This window comes from Astyanax mexicanus, chromosome 4 (assembly GCF_023375975.1).
Source record: "Astyanax mexicanus isolate ESR-SI-001 chromosome 4, AstMex3_surface, whole genome shotgun sequence".
In the NCBI taxonomy this organism is placed as follows: domain Eukaryota; kingdom Metazoa; phylum Chordata; class Actinopteri; order Characiformes; family Acestrorhamphidae; genus Astyanax; species Astyanax mexicanus.
In genome coordinates, this window is record NC_064411.1 from 20,951,391 (window position 1) to 20,964,605 (window position 13,215).

Sequence of the window (13,215 nt, forward strand, 5' to 3'; positions counted from 1 at the left end):
ACCATAGCAACACCTTAGCAACCACCTAGCAACACCTTAGCAACCACCCCGGATACCATAGCAACCAGTTAGCAACCACCTGGAAAATATTAGAAACTGCCTAATAACCACTTAAAAACCATTTGGAATACGTTAGGAGTTGCCTAGCAACAAGTTAGCAACAGCTTAGCAACCACCTTGAATATGTTCGCAACTGCCTAGCAACCAATTAGCAAACACTAAGCAACGATGTGGACTACATTAGCAACTGCCTAGCAACTACCTAGCAACCACTTAGCAACACTTTACTTTATAAGATAATTATAAGCTTTTCACCATGTTAGCCAAAACTTTTTGGACTTCAACATTTAGCCGAAAGTCAACAGCATAGCAACCACTCTTCACACGCTTTAGACAGAAATATCTTAGCAACCATTTTAACTATTCAACGTTATTTAACTATTTAACGTACTTTTCCAAGCCAACTTAAAGTTCGTTATCGAACTTTCCTTTTCTAGTTATTATTATTATTCTTACGCCTTTTTTTCTGTACGCTACTCCTCCTAGAGCTTTCAACGTAGAATCACGAAACTTTCACGGATCGTAGGACCTATGCCAACTTAGCGTGCTTGTGCTTTTTGGAGCGATTTATCGTACGGTTTTCATAAAAACTTCGTAAACGTACGCATTTTTTCCCCATAGGAATGAATGGGGCGAAATTTTAAACGTCCGTAACCGCCACAATTTTTGAGATACGAAGACCAAATTTGGCGAGCTTATAGATCTTACCGAGATCTTTAAATTAATAGCAGGTTGCGAAGCGATACGACGTACGGTTTTCGTACAATTTTCGTACGAAGTTTTCCCATAGAAATGAATGGGGGGGCCAGAGTTCCATCTCGCACACGAGCAGCTCTGCGCACGGAACCCCTTCTCTCCCCTGCTCCTCCAGTACTGTGAGTGTACTGTGAGTATACAGCAGCTATCAGTCAAAAGTTTGGACACCCCGGCACCCCAGCCAGGGCTTTGCAACCACTCTCTCTTTCTCACTCTCTCTTTCGCTCTCTACTTCTCTAATTCTCACTCTCTTTCCCACTCTCTCTCTATTTCTATATTTCTCACTCTTTCTTTTGCTCTCTACTTCTCTACTTCTCACTCTCTCTTTTGCTCTCTACTTCTCTATTTCTCACTCTCTTTTGCTCTCTACTCCTCTATTTCTCACTCTCTTTCTCACTCTCTCTCTACGTCTCTATTTCTCACTCTATTTCTCACTCTCTCTCTACGTCTCTATTTCTCACTCTCTTTCTCACTCTCTCTCTACGTCTATTTCTCACTCTATTTCTCACTCTCTCTCTACTTCTCTATCTCACTCTCTCTTTCTCACTCTCTCTCTACGTCTCTATTTCTCACTCTCTCTCTCTACTTCTATATTTCTCACTCTCTCTACTTCTATATTTCTCACTCTCTTTTTCACTCTCTCTCTACGTCTCTATTTCTCACTCTCTCTCTACGTCTCTATTTCTCACTCTCTTTCTCACTCTCTCTCTACGTCTCTATTTCTCACTCTCTCTACTTCTCTATTTCTCACTCTCTATTTCTCACTCTCTCTCTACTTCTCTATTTCTCACTCTCTCTTTCTCACTCTCTCTCTACTTCTCTATTTCTCACTCTCTCTTTCTCACTCTCTCTACTTTTCTATGTCTCTTTCTTTCTACTTTTCTATTTCTCTCTTACTCTCTCTTTATTTCTCGCTCTTCTCTCTACTTCTCTTTCACTCTACTTTTCTGTCTTGCTTTCTCTTTCTATCTATCTCTCTACTACATCCTTTTTCTTTCTCTACTTCTCTACTTTCTCTACTCCACTTAGCAACCATGTGTAATACGTTAGCAACTGCCTAGCAACCAGATAGCAACACCTTAGCAACCACCTGGAAAACGTTAGCAACTGCCTAGCAACTGCTTAGCAACCACTTTAGAAATGGTAGCAACTGCCTAGCGACCAGTTAGATACACCTAGCAACACCTTAGCAACCACCCCAGATACCATAGCAACATCTTAGCAACCACCTAGCAACACCTTAGCAACCACCCTAGACACCATAGCAACACCTTAGCAACCGCCTAGCAACACCTTAGCAACCACCTTGCAACCACCTAGCAACACCTTAGCAACCACCCCGGATACCATAGCAACACCTTAGCAACCACCTAGCAACACCTTAGCAACCACCTAACAACACCTTAGCAACCACCCAGGATACCATAGCAACACCTTAGCAACCACCTAGCAACACCTTAGCAACCACCTAGCAACACCCTAGCAACCACCTAGCAACCACCTAGCAACACCTTAGCAACCACCCTGGATACCATAGCAACACCTTAGCAACCACCTAGCAACACCTTAGCAACCACCTAGAAACACCTTAGCAACCACCCAGGATACCATAGCAACACCTTAGCAACCACCTAGCAACACCTTAGCAACCACCCTGGATACCATAGCAACACCTTAGCAACCACCTAGCAACACCTTAGCAACCACACCATAGCATCCACCCCGGATACCATAGCAACACTTAAGCAACCGCCTAGCAACCACCTAGCAACACCTTAGCAACCACCCCGGATACCATAGCAACACCTTAGCAACCACCTAGCAACACCTTAGCAACCACCTAGCAACACCTTAGCAACCACCTAGAAACACCTTAGCAACCACCCAGGATACCATAGCAACACCTTAGCAACTGCCTAGCAACCACCTAGCAACACCTTAGCAACCACCCAGGATACCATAGCAACACCTTAGCAACCACCTAGCAACACCTTAGCAACCACCCCGGATACCATAGCAACACCTTAGCAACCACCTAGCAACACCTTAGCAACCACCCTGGATACCATAGCAACACCTTAGCAACCACCTAGCAAAACCTTAGCAACCACCTAGCAACACCCTAGCAACCACCTAGCAACACCTTAGCAACCACCTTGCAACCACCTAGCAACACCGTAGCAACCACCCCGGATACCATAGCAACACCTTAGCAACCACCTAGCAACACCTTAGCAACCACCTAGCAATACCTTAGCAACCACCCTGGATACCAAATCAACACCTTAGCAACCACCTAGCAACACCCTAGCAACCACCTAGCAACCACCTAGCAACACCTTAGCAACCACCCTGGATACCATAGCAACACCTTAGCAACCACCTAGCAACACCTTAGCAACCACCCCAGATACCATAGCAACACCATAGCAACCACCTAGCAACACCTTAGCAACCACCTAGCAACACCTTAGCAACCACCCTGGATACCATAGCAACCGCCTAGCAACACCCTAGCAACCACCTAGCAACACCTTAGCAACCACCTAGCAACACCTTAGCAACCAACCCAGATACCATAGCAACCGCCTAGCAACACCTTAGCAACCACCCTGGATACCATAGCAACACCTTAGCAACCGCCTAGCAACACGTTAGCAACCACCTAGCAACCACCCGGATACCATAGCAACACCTTAGCAACCACCTGGCAACACCTTAGCAACCGCCTAGCAACACCTTAGCAACCGCCTAGCAACACCTTAGCAACCACCCCAGATACCATAGCAACACCTTAGCAACCACCTAGCAACACCTTAGCAACCACCCCAGATACCATAGCAACCAGTTAGCAACCACCTGGAAAATATTAGAAACTGCCTAATAACCACTTAAAAACCATTTGGAATACGTTAGGAATTGCCTAGCAACAAGTTAGCAACCACCTGGAATATGTTCGCAACTGCCTAGCAACCAATTAGCAAGCACTAAGCAACGATGTGGACTACATTAGCAACTGCCTAGCAACTACCTAGCAACCACTTAGCAACACTTTACTTTATAAGATAATTATAAGCTTTTCACCATGTTAGCCAAAACTTTTTGGACTTCAACATTTAGCCGAAAGTCAACAGCATAGCAACCACTCTTCACACGCTTTAGACAGAAATATCTTAGCAACCATTTTAACTATTCAACGTTATTTAACTATTTAACGTACTTTTCCAAGCCAACTTAAAGTTCGTTATCGAACTTTCCTTTTCTAGTTAAGTTGGCTTGGAAAAGCCAACTTATTGTTCTTCGTAATCTTCTTCTTATTATTATTATTCTTACGCCTTTTTTTCTGTACGCTACTCCTCCTAGAGCTTTCAACGTAGAATCACGAAACTTTCACGGATCGTAGGACCTATGCCAACTTAGCGTGCTTGTGCTTTTTGGAGCGATTTATCGTACGGTTTTCGTAAAAACTTCGTAAACGTACGCATTTTTTTCCCATAGGAATGAATGGGGCGAAATTTTAAACGTCCGTAACCGCCACAATTTTTGAGATACGAAGACCAAATTTGGCGAGCTTATAGATCTTACCGAGATCTTTAAATTAATAGCAGGTTGCGAAGCGATACGACGTACGGTTTTCGTACAATTTTCGTACGAAGTTTTCCCATAGAAATGAATGGGGGGCCCAGAGTTCCATCTCGCACACGAGCAGCTCTGCGCACGGAACCCCTTCTCTCCCCTGCTCCTCCAGTACTGTGCGTGTATGGAGGAGCTGCTGTATGGAGCAGCTATCAGTCAAAAGTTTGGACACCCCGGCACCCCAGCCAGGGCTTTGCAACCACCTATTAACTGCTTAGCAACCACTCTCTCTTTCTCACTCTCTCTTTCGCTCTCTACTTCTCTAATTCTCACTCTCTTTCCCACTCTCTCTCTATTTCTATATTTCTCACTCTTTCTTTTGCTCTCTACTTCTCTACTTCTCACTCTCTCTTTTGCTCTCTACTTCTCTATTTCTCACTCTCTTTTGCTCTCTACTCCTCTATTTCTCACTCTCTTTCTCACTCTCGCTCTACGTCTCTATTTCTCACTCTATTTCTCACTCTCTCTCTACGTCTCTATTTCTCACTCTCTTTCTCACTCTCTCTCTACGTCTCTATTTCTCACTCTATTTCTCACTCTCTCTCTACTTCTCTATCTCACTCTCTCTTTCTCACTCTCTCTCTACGTCTCTTTCTCACTCTCTCTCTACTTCTCTATCTCACTCTTTCTTTCTCACTCTCTCTCTACTTCTCTAATTCTCACTCTATCTTTCCCACTCTCTCTCTACTTCTCTATTTCTCACTCTTTCTTTTGCTCTCTACTTCTCTACTTCTCACTCTCTCGTTTGCTCTCTACTTCTCTGTCTCACTCTCTCTTTTGCTCTCTACTTCTCTACTTCTCACTCTCTCTTTTGCTCTCTACTTCTCTATTTCTCACTCTCTCTCTACTTCTCTATTTCTCACTCTCTCTTTCTCACTCTTTTCTACGTCTCTATTTCTCACTCTCTCTACGTCTCTATTTCTCACTCTCTCTCTACGTCTCTATTTCTCACTCTCTCTTTCTCACTCTCTCTCTACGTCTCTATTTCTCACTCTCTCTACTTCTATATTTCTCACTCTCTCTACTTCTATATTTCTCACTCTCTTTTTCACTCTCTCTCTACGTCTCTATTTCTCACTCTCTCTCTACTTCTCTATTTCTCACTCTCTTTCTCACTCTCTCTCTACGTCTCTATTTCTCACTCTCTCTACTTCTCTATTTCTCACTCTCTCTTTCTCACTCTATCTCTACTTCTCTATTTCTCACTCTCTCTCTGCTTCTCTATTTCTCACTCTCTCTTTCTCACTCTCTCTACTTTTCTGTCTCTTTCTTTCTACTTTTCTATTTCTCTATTTCTCTCTTACTCTCTCTTTATTTCTCGCTCTTCTCTCTACTTCTCTTTCACTCTACTTTTCTGTCTTGCTTTCTCTTTCTATATATCTCTCTACTACATCCTCTACTTCTTTATTTCTCGATCTCTCTTTTTCCCTAATTCTCTTTCTCTCGCTCAATATTTCTCTCTACTTGTCACTCTTTTTCTCACATTCTCGGGTGTTCTTTCTCTACTTCTCACGCTGATTTTCTCTCTACTTCTCTATTTCAGGCTCTCCCTTTTTCTGTACTTCTACATTTAACACTCTTTCTTTTTATCTACTACTGCCTAGCAACCAGTTAGATACACCTTAGCAACCACCTGGAAAACGTTAGCAACTGCCTAGCAACTGCTTAGCAACCACTTTAGAAATGGTAGCAACTGCCTAGCGACCAGTTAGATACACCTAGCAACACCTTAGCAACCACCCCAGATACCATAGCAACATCTTAGCAACCACCTAGCAACACCTTAGCAACCACCCCAGACACCATAGCAACACCTTAGCAACCGCCTAGCAACACCTTAGCAACCACCTTGCAACCACCTAGCAACACCTTAGCAACCACCCCGGATACCATAGCAACACCTTAGCAACCACCTAGCAACACCTTAGCAACCACCCTGGATACCATAGCAACACCTTAGCAACCACCTAGCAAAACCTTAGCAACCACCTAGCAACACCCTAGCAACCACCTAGCAACACCTTAGCAATTACCTTGCAACCACCTAGCAACACCTTAGCAACCACCCCAGACACCATAGCAACACCTTAGCAACCGCCTAGCAACACCTTAGCAACCACCTTGCAACCACCTAGCAACACCTTAGCAACCACCCTGGATACCAAAGCAACACCTTAGCAACCACCTAGCAAAACCTTAGCAACCACCTAGCAACACCCTAGCAACCACCTAGCAACACCTTAGCAACCACCTTGCAACCACCTAGCAACACCTTAGCAACCACCCTGGATACCATAGCAACACCTTAGCAACCACCTAGCAACACCTTAGCAACCACCTAGCAACACCTTAGCAACCACCCTGGATACCATAGCAACACCTTAGCAACCACCTAGCAACACCTTAGCAACCACCTAGCAACACCCTAGCAACCACCTAGCAACCACCTAGCAACACCTTAGCAACCACCCTGGATACCATAGCAACACCTTAGCAACCACCTAGCAACACCTTAGCAACCACCTAGAAACACCTTAGCAACCACCCAGGATACCATAGCAACACCTAGCAACACCTTAGCAACCACCTAGCAACACCTTAGCAACCACCCTGGATACCATAGCAACACCTTAGCAACCACTTAGAAACACCGTAGCAACCACCCCGGATACCATAGCAACACCTAAGCAACCGCCTAGCAACCACCTAGCAACCACCCCGGATACCATAGCAACACCTTAGCAACCACCTAGCAACACCTTAGCAACCACCTAGCAACACCTTAGCAACCACCTAGAAACACCTTAGCAACCACCCAGGATACCATAGCAACACCTTAGCAACTGCCTAGCAACCACCTAGCAACACCTTAGCAACCACCCAGGATACCATAGCAACACCTTAGCAACCACCTAGCAACACCTTAGCAACCACCCCGGATACCATAGCAACACCATAGCAACCACCTAGCAACACCTTAGCAACCACCTAGCAACACCTTAGCAACCACCCTGGATACCATAGCAACCACCTAGCAACACCCTAGCAACACCTTAGCAACCACCCTGGATACCATAGCAACACCTTAGCAACCACCTAGCAACACCTTAGCAACCAACCCGGATACCATAGCAACACCTTAGCAACCACCCCGGATCCCATAGCAACACCTTAGCAACCACCTAGCAACCCTCTAGCAACCACCTAGCAACACCTTAGCAACCACCCCAGATACCATAGCAACACCTTAGCAACCACCTAGCAACACCTTAGCAACCACCCCGGATACCATAGCAACCAGTTAGCAACCGCCTGGAAAATATTAGAAACTGCCTAATAACCACTTAAAAACCATTTGGAATACGTTAGGAATTGCCTAGCAACAAGTTAGCAACAGCTTAGCAACCACCTGGAATATGTTCGCAACTGCCTAGCAACCAATTAGCAAACACTAAGCAACGATGTGGACTACATTAGCAACTGCCTAGCAACTACCTAGCAACCACTTAGCAACACTTTACTTTATAAGATAATTATAAGCTTTTCACCATGTTAGCCAAAACTTTTTGGACTTCAACATTTAGCCGAAAGTCAACAGCATAGCAACCACTCTTCAAACGCTTTAGACAGAAATATCTTAGCAACCATTTTCACTATTCAACGTTATTAACGTACTTTTCCAAGCCAACTTAAAGTTCGTTATCGAACTTTCCTTTTCTAGTTATTATTATTATTCTATTCGCAAAATTTAATCACTATCTCCTCCTAGGGCTTTTGACGTAGAACCACGAAATTTTGCAGTATCGTAGGACCTATACCCGAATAGGTTGCTTGTGCTTTTTTAAGCGATACATCGTACGGTTTTCGTAAAAACTTCGTAAACGTACGCATTTTTTTCCCATAGGAATGAATGGGGCGAAATTTTAAACGTCCGTAACTGCCACAATTTTTGACATACAAATACAAAAATCGGACGGTCTATAGACCTTACCGCGTTCTTTCCGAAAATTTTAACGTTTCGACGATACGTCGTACGGTTTTCGTACAAATGTCGTACGAAGTTTTCCCATTGAAATGAATGGGGGGCCCAGAGTTCCATCTCACACACGAGCAGCTCTGCGCACGGAACCCCTTCTCTCCCCTGCTCCTCCAGTACTGTGAGTGTATGGAGGAGCTGCTGTATGGAGCAGCTATCAGTCAAAAGTTTGGACACCCCGGCACCCCAGCCAGGTTTTAGCAACCACCTATTAACTGCTTAGCAACCACCTTAGCAACCACCTGGAAAAACGTTAGCAACTGCCTAGCAACCACTTAGCAACACCTTAGCAACCACCTGGAAAACGTTAGCAACTGCCTAGCAACCACTTAGCAACTGCCTAGCAACCACTTGGAAAACGTTAGCAACTGCCTAGCAACCACTTAGCAACTGCCTAGCAACCACCTGGAAAACGTTAGCAACTGCCTAGCAACCACTTAGCAACTGCCTAGCAACCACTTGGAAAACGTTAGCAACTGCCTAGCAACCACTTAGCAACTGCCTAGCAACCACCTGGAATACGTTAGCAACTGCCTAGCAACCACTTAGCAACCACCTGGAAAACGTTAGCAACTGCCTAGCAACCACTGAGCAACCACCTGGAAAACGTTAGCAACTGCCTAGCAACCACTTAGCAACTGCCTAGCAACCACCTGGAAAACGTTAGCAACTGCCTAGCAACCACTTAGCAACCACCTGGAAAACGTTAGCAACTGCCTAGCAACCACTTAGCAACTGCCTAGCAACCACTTGGAAAACGTTAGCAACTGCCTAGCAACCACTTAGCAACTGCCTAGCAACCACCTGGAAAACGTTAGCAACTGCCTAGCAACCACTTAGCAACCACCTGGAAAACGTTAGCAACTGCCTAGCAACCACTTAGCAGCTGCCTAGCAACCACCTGGAATATGTTAGCAACTACCTAGCAACCACTTAGCAACCACCTGGAAAATGTTAGCAACTGCCTAGCAACCACTTAGCAACTGCCTAGCAACCACTTGGAAAACATTAGCAACTGCCTAGCAACCACTTAGCAACCACTTTAGAAATGATAGCAACTGCCTAGCAACCACTTAGCAACCACATGGAAAACGTTAGCAACTGCCTAGCAACCGCTTTAGAAATGATAGCAACTGCCTAGCAACCACTTAGCAACACCTTAACAACCACTAGGAAAACGTTAGCAACTGCCTAGCAACCACTTAGCAACCACTTTAGAAATGATAGCAACTGCCTAGCAACCACTTAGCAACCACATGGAAAACGTTAGCAACTGCCTAGCAACCACTATAGAAACGATAGCAACTGCCTAGCAACCACTTAGCAACACCTTAGCAACCACCTGGAAAACGTTAGCAACTGCCTAGCAACCACTTAGCAACACCTTAGCAACCACCTGGAAAACGTTAGCAACTGCCTAGCAACACCGTAGAAACCACCCCAGATACCATAGCAACACCTTAGCAACCGCATAGCAACACCTTAGCAACCACCTAGCAACATCTTAGCAACCACCCCGGATCCCATAGCAACACCTTAGCAACCACCTAGCAACCACCTAGAAACACCTTAGCAACCACCCCAGATACCATAGCAACACCTTAGCAACAACCTAGCAACACCCTAGCAACCACCTAGCAACACCTTAGCAACTACCTGGTATATGTTAGCAATTGCCTAGCAACCAGTAAGCAATAGCTTAACAACCACCTGGAAAACATTAGCAACTGCCTAGCAACAGCTTAGCAACCTTTTCAGAAATGATAGCAACTGCCTAGCAACACATTAGCAATCAAAAGTTTAACCAAAAGTTTTACGATTTCAGCATTTAAACAAGCGTTTTTAGATTTCAGTGTTTAATCAAACATTTTTAGATTTCAGCGTTTAACCAAACGTTTTTAGATTTCAGCGTTTAATCAAACGTTTTTAGATTTCAGCGTTTAACTAAATGTTTTTAGATTTCAGCGTTTAACCAAACGTTTTTAGATTTCAGCGTTTAATCAAACGTTTTTAGATTTCAGCATTTAACCAAATGTTTTTAGATTTCAGCGTTTAACCAAATGTTTTTAGATTTCAGCGTTTTTAGCATTTAGCGTTTAGCCAAAAGTTAACAGCATATCAATGACTCTTCACACTCTTCAGACGGAAAAAGCTTAGCAACCATTTTAACTTTTTAACGTTATTAGCGTTCTTTTCCAAGCCAACTTAAAGTTCGTTCACGAACTTTACCTTTTCTAGTTACTTTTTTTTCTTTTTTTTTTTTACTTTTGGCCAGCTTCTTTGTATTTCCCACTCCACCTTAAACAGTGCTTAAATATGTCAATGTCAGTAAGCCATTGCTGCACGATTTAAGGTGGAGCAGGAAAACGTCTGACGAGCTTTATTATAATTAAGCCCAAACACAACTATTTAAGGTTCTAAGAATAACTAAAGTTGTTTATTTTAATAAAAAAGGTGTGTTACTCGAGCAAAATGAGTTAACAGCGTTTATTTCAGCTAGTTAGCCTGGTTAGCTTAGCTAGTTATACTAGCTAATACTAGCAGAACTAACTGGTATCGTTAACTGAAGCTTTTTGTCAATTTTGCCTACAAATTGACAACAATTAACATTAAATACACAAAAAAAACAATTGATATTATCCAACATACACGTGATAAATCAACTTCAGCATATACAAGATTAAAAATGAGCAATAAATGTAATTAAATGACACTGATAGCTAGTTAGCTAGTTAACTCACCTGAAGCGCAGATTCAGCAGATGTCAGTTGGTCCTCGCGCTGAGTTTGAATTTCTCCCGCTCCTGTGCCGCTCCGCCGATGCGGCCCGGGGGTGCGTTTCCCGTACAACGACGGAGCCTAGCATTGAACTAACGTGGTACGATGCATCGTTAAACTAACTAACATCTGAAGTACGACCGTTTCCCGAAACCATCGTACTTTGTTGGTACCACAGAAGTCTGAACTATGTTGGTTTGAACCACCGTGGTCTTAACTAAGGTGTTTCCAGATGTGTTCGGCCAGACTTTCCCAGCAGAAAACGTGCAAAACTCACAATCTTTAAAATATTATGCCAAAAATAATAATGTATCATTTAGGCTATTTATATTGTAATTATCACCAGAACATAACGGACAACAATACTATTGATAAAATAACAATGAACTGCAAGTAAAATGTACACAATAATTGCTATATATTCATTATTATTTGTAACAGACAGTGTTACTTAAAAAAACATACACATATTTGCTATTGCAAAATTTTTTTAAAATAAAATAATCACCATTCTGAATGAGTCTTATTCAAATGAGACCTGAGAAATGTGTGTTACTCAGTGGTTCAGCAGAGCGCCTACGACGGTGCAGCGCGCGGTGTTCTGTCGAATTGTGCAACCGATCGAGATGTGCTTCTCAACACCAGCGCCCATGCGTGGAAACATTTTTTATTTATTTATTGGTTTTTTTATGGTAAATCTGTTCTTTTTGGGTGCATTAAACAACCAGAAACCCCTTGCCATTATTTTTTTTTATTATTATTTAGTATTACAAATGCGTAAATGACAGCTGATGATAATGAAAGTAACAATAAGTTAGCAATAAAAAACATAAGGTTTATAATCACCTCTAATAACCCTAAACTGTCTCCTGATATTTTGATTCAGGCTTTCCAAATATTCTACCGAAAGCATGTTTAAATATGGGGCTTTTTCTAGCAATTTTATATTTAAAAATTAAATATGCACTAGGGTAGTACGGTTTGACATGGTTGCAAAACTCGACAGAACACCGGATGGAAACCTAGTTCGAATCCCAGTCGTGGTTTTATTCTCTTGATGTTTTTTTTTCATAATGGCAATTAATGTTAGTATTTTTTTACATATATATTAATGTAGCCTACATATTTCTACTTATTTCCTGTAATATATTATTTAACAAATACTAATTGATAACATTTGTATAGGCCTAGAAACACACGTTGTATTGGCTAAATGATACATTTTCTTTATTCACACTCTGTCTGGCCCTGTTACCTTCAGAGGATGATTAGGTAATTCAAAACACCTGCTTATTGCATGCCTCTATTTATTTTAAGACACTTTTTACCTAGTTTTTTCTTGTTATGAATATATTATTAAAAGACACCTTCTTGCCTACTGTATGGATAAATTTGTTTCACTGGGTACAAACAATGCAAATATACCATCAAAGGTCCTTAGGGTACAGGTGTTTACGTTAAAGCCATTTTAGAGTATTACCCCAGTGACAGTTTAATAGCCTTATTCAGAGAGTGCATATAGCACAGTGTGTTTAAAAAATATTTATTAACTAATTCATAAATGTGCACAGCACAAGTTACCTTTACTCAAGAGATGCCTGCTTGAATAATTAACATACATCTTTCCAAGACTGTAAAATACATTTTAGCTAAAGAGCACTTCAGTGCACTTTTTTCACTACACTGAATTCATGTTTGCCAAAAAAAGCTAAATGTTAAAGACATACATTAAAAAATGGGCAATTAACTTACATTTTCAAAATACATTTGAGTACTGAATTTTATTATTTTCCCTGGGCGCACATGGGTAAAAGTGGCTCAATTAATGTAATTAATGTAATTAACACAAACATCAAAAAATTAGGTACACTTGACATCTTAAATCCTCGTGCAGCAATATTAATGTAATTTATCAGCTTTCTGAATCCTACCGTCCATCGTCTGCACTAA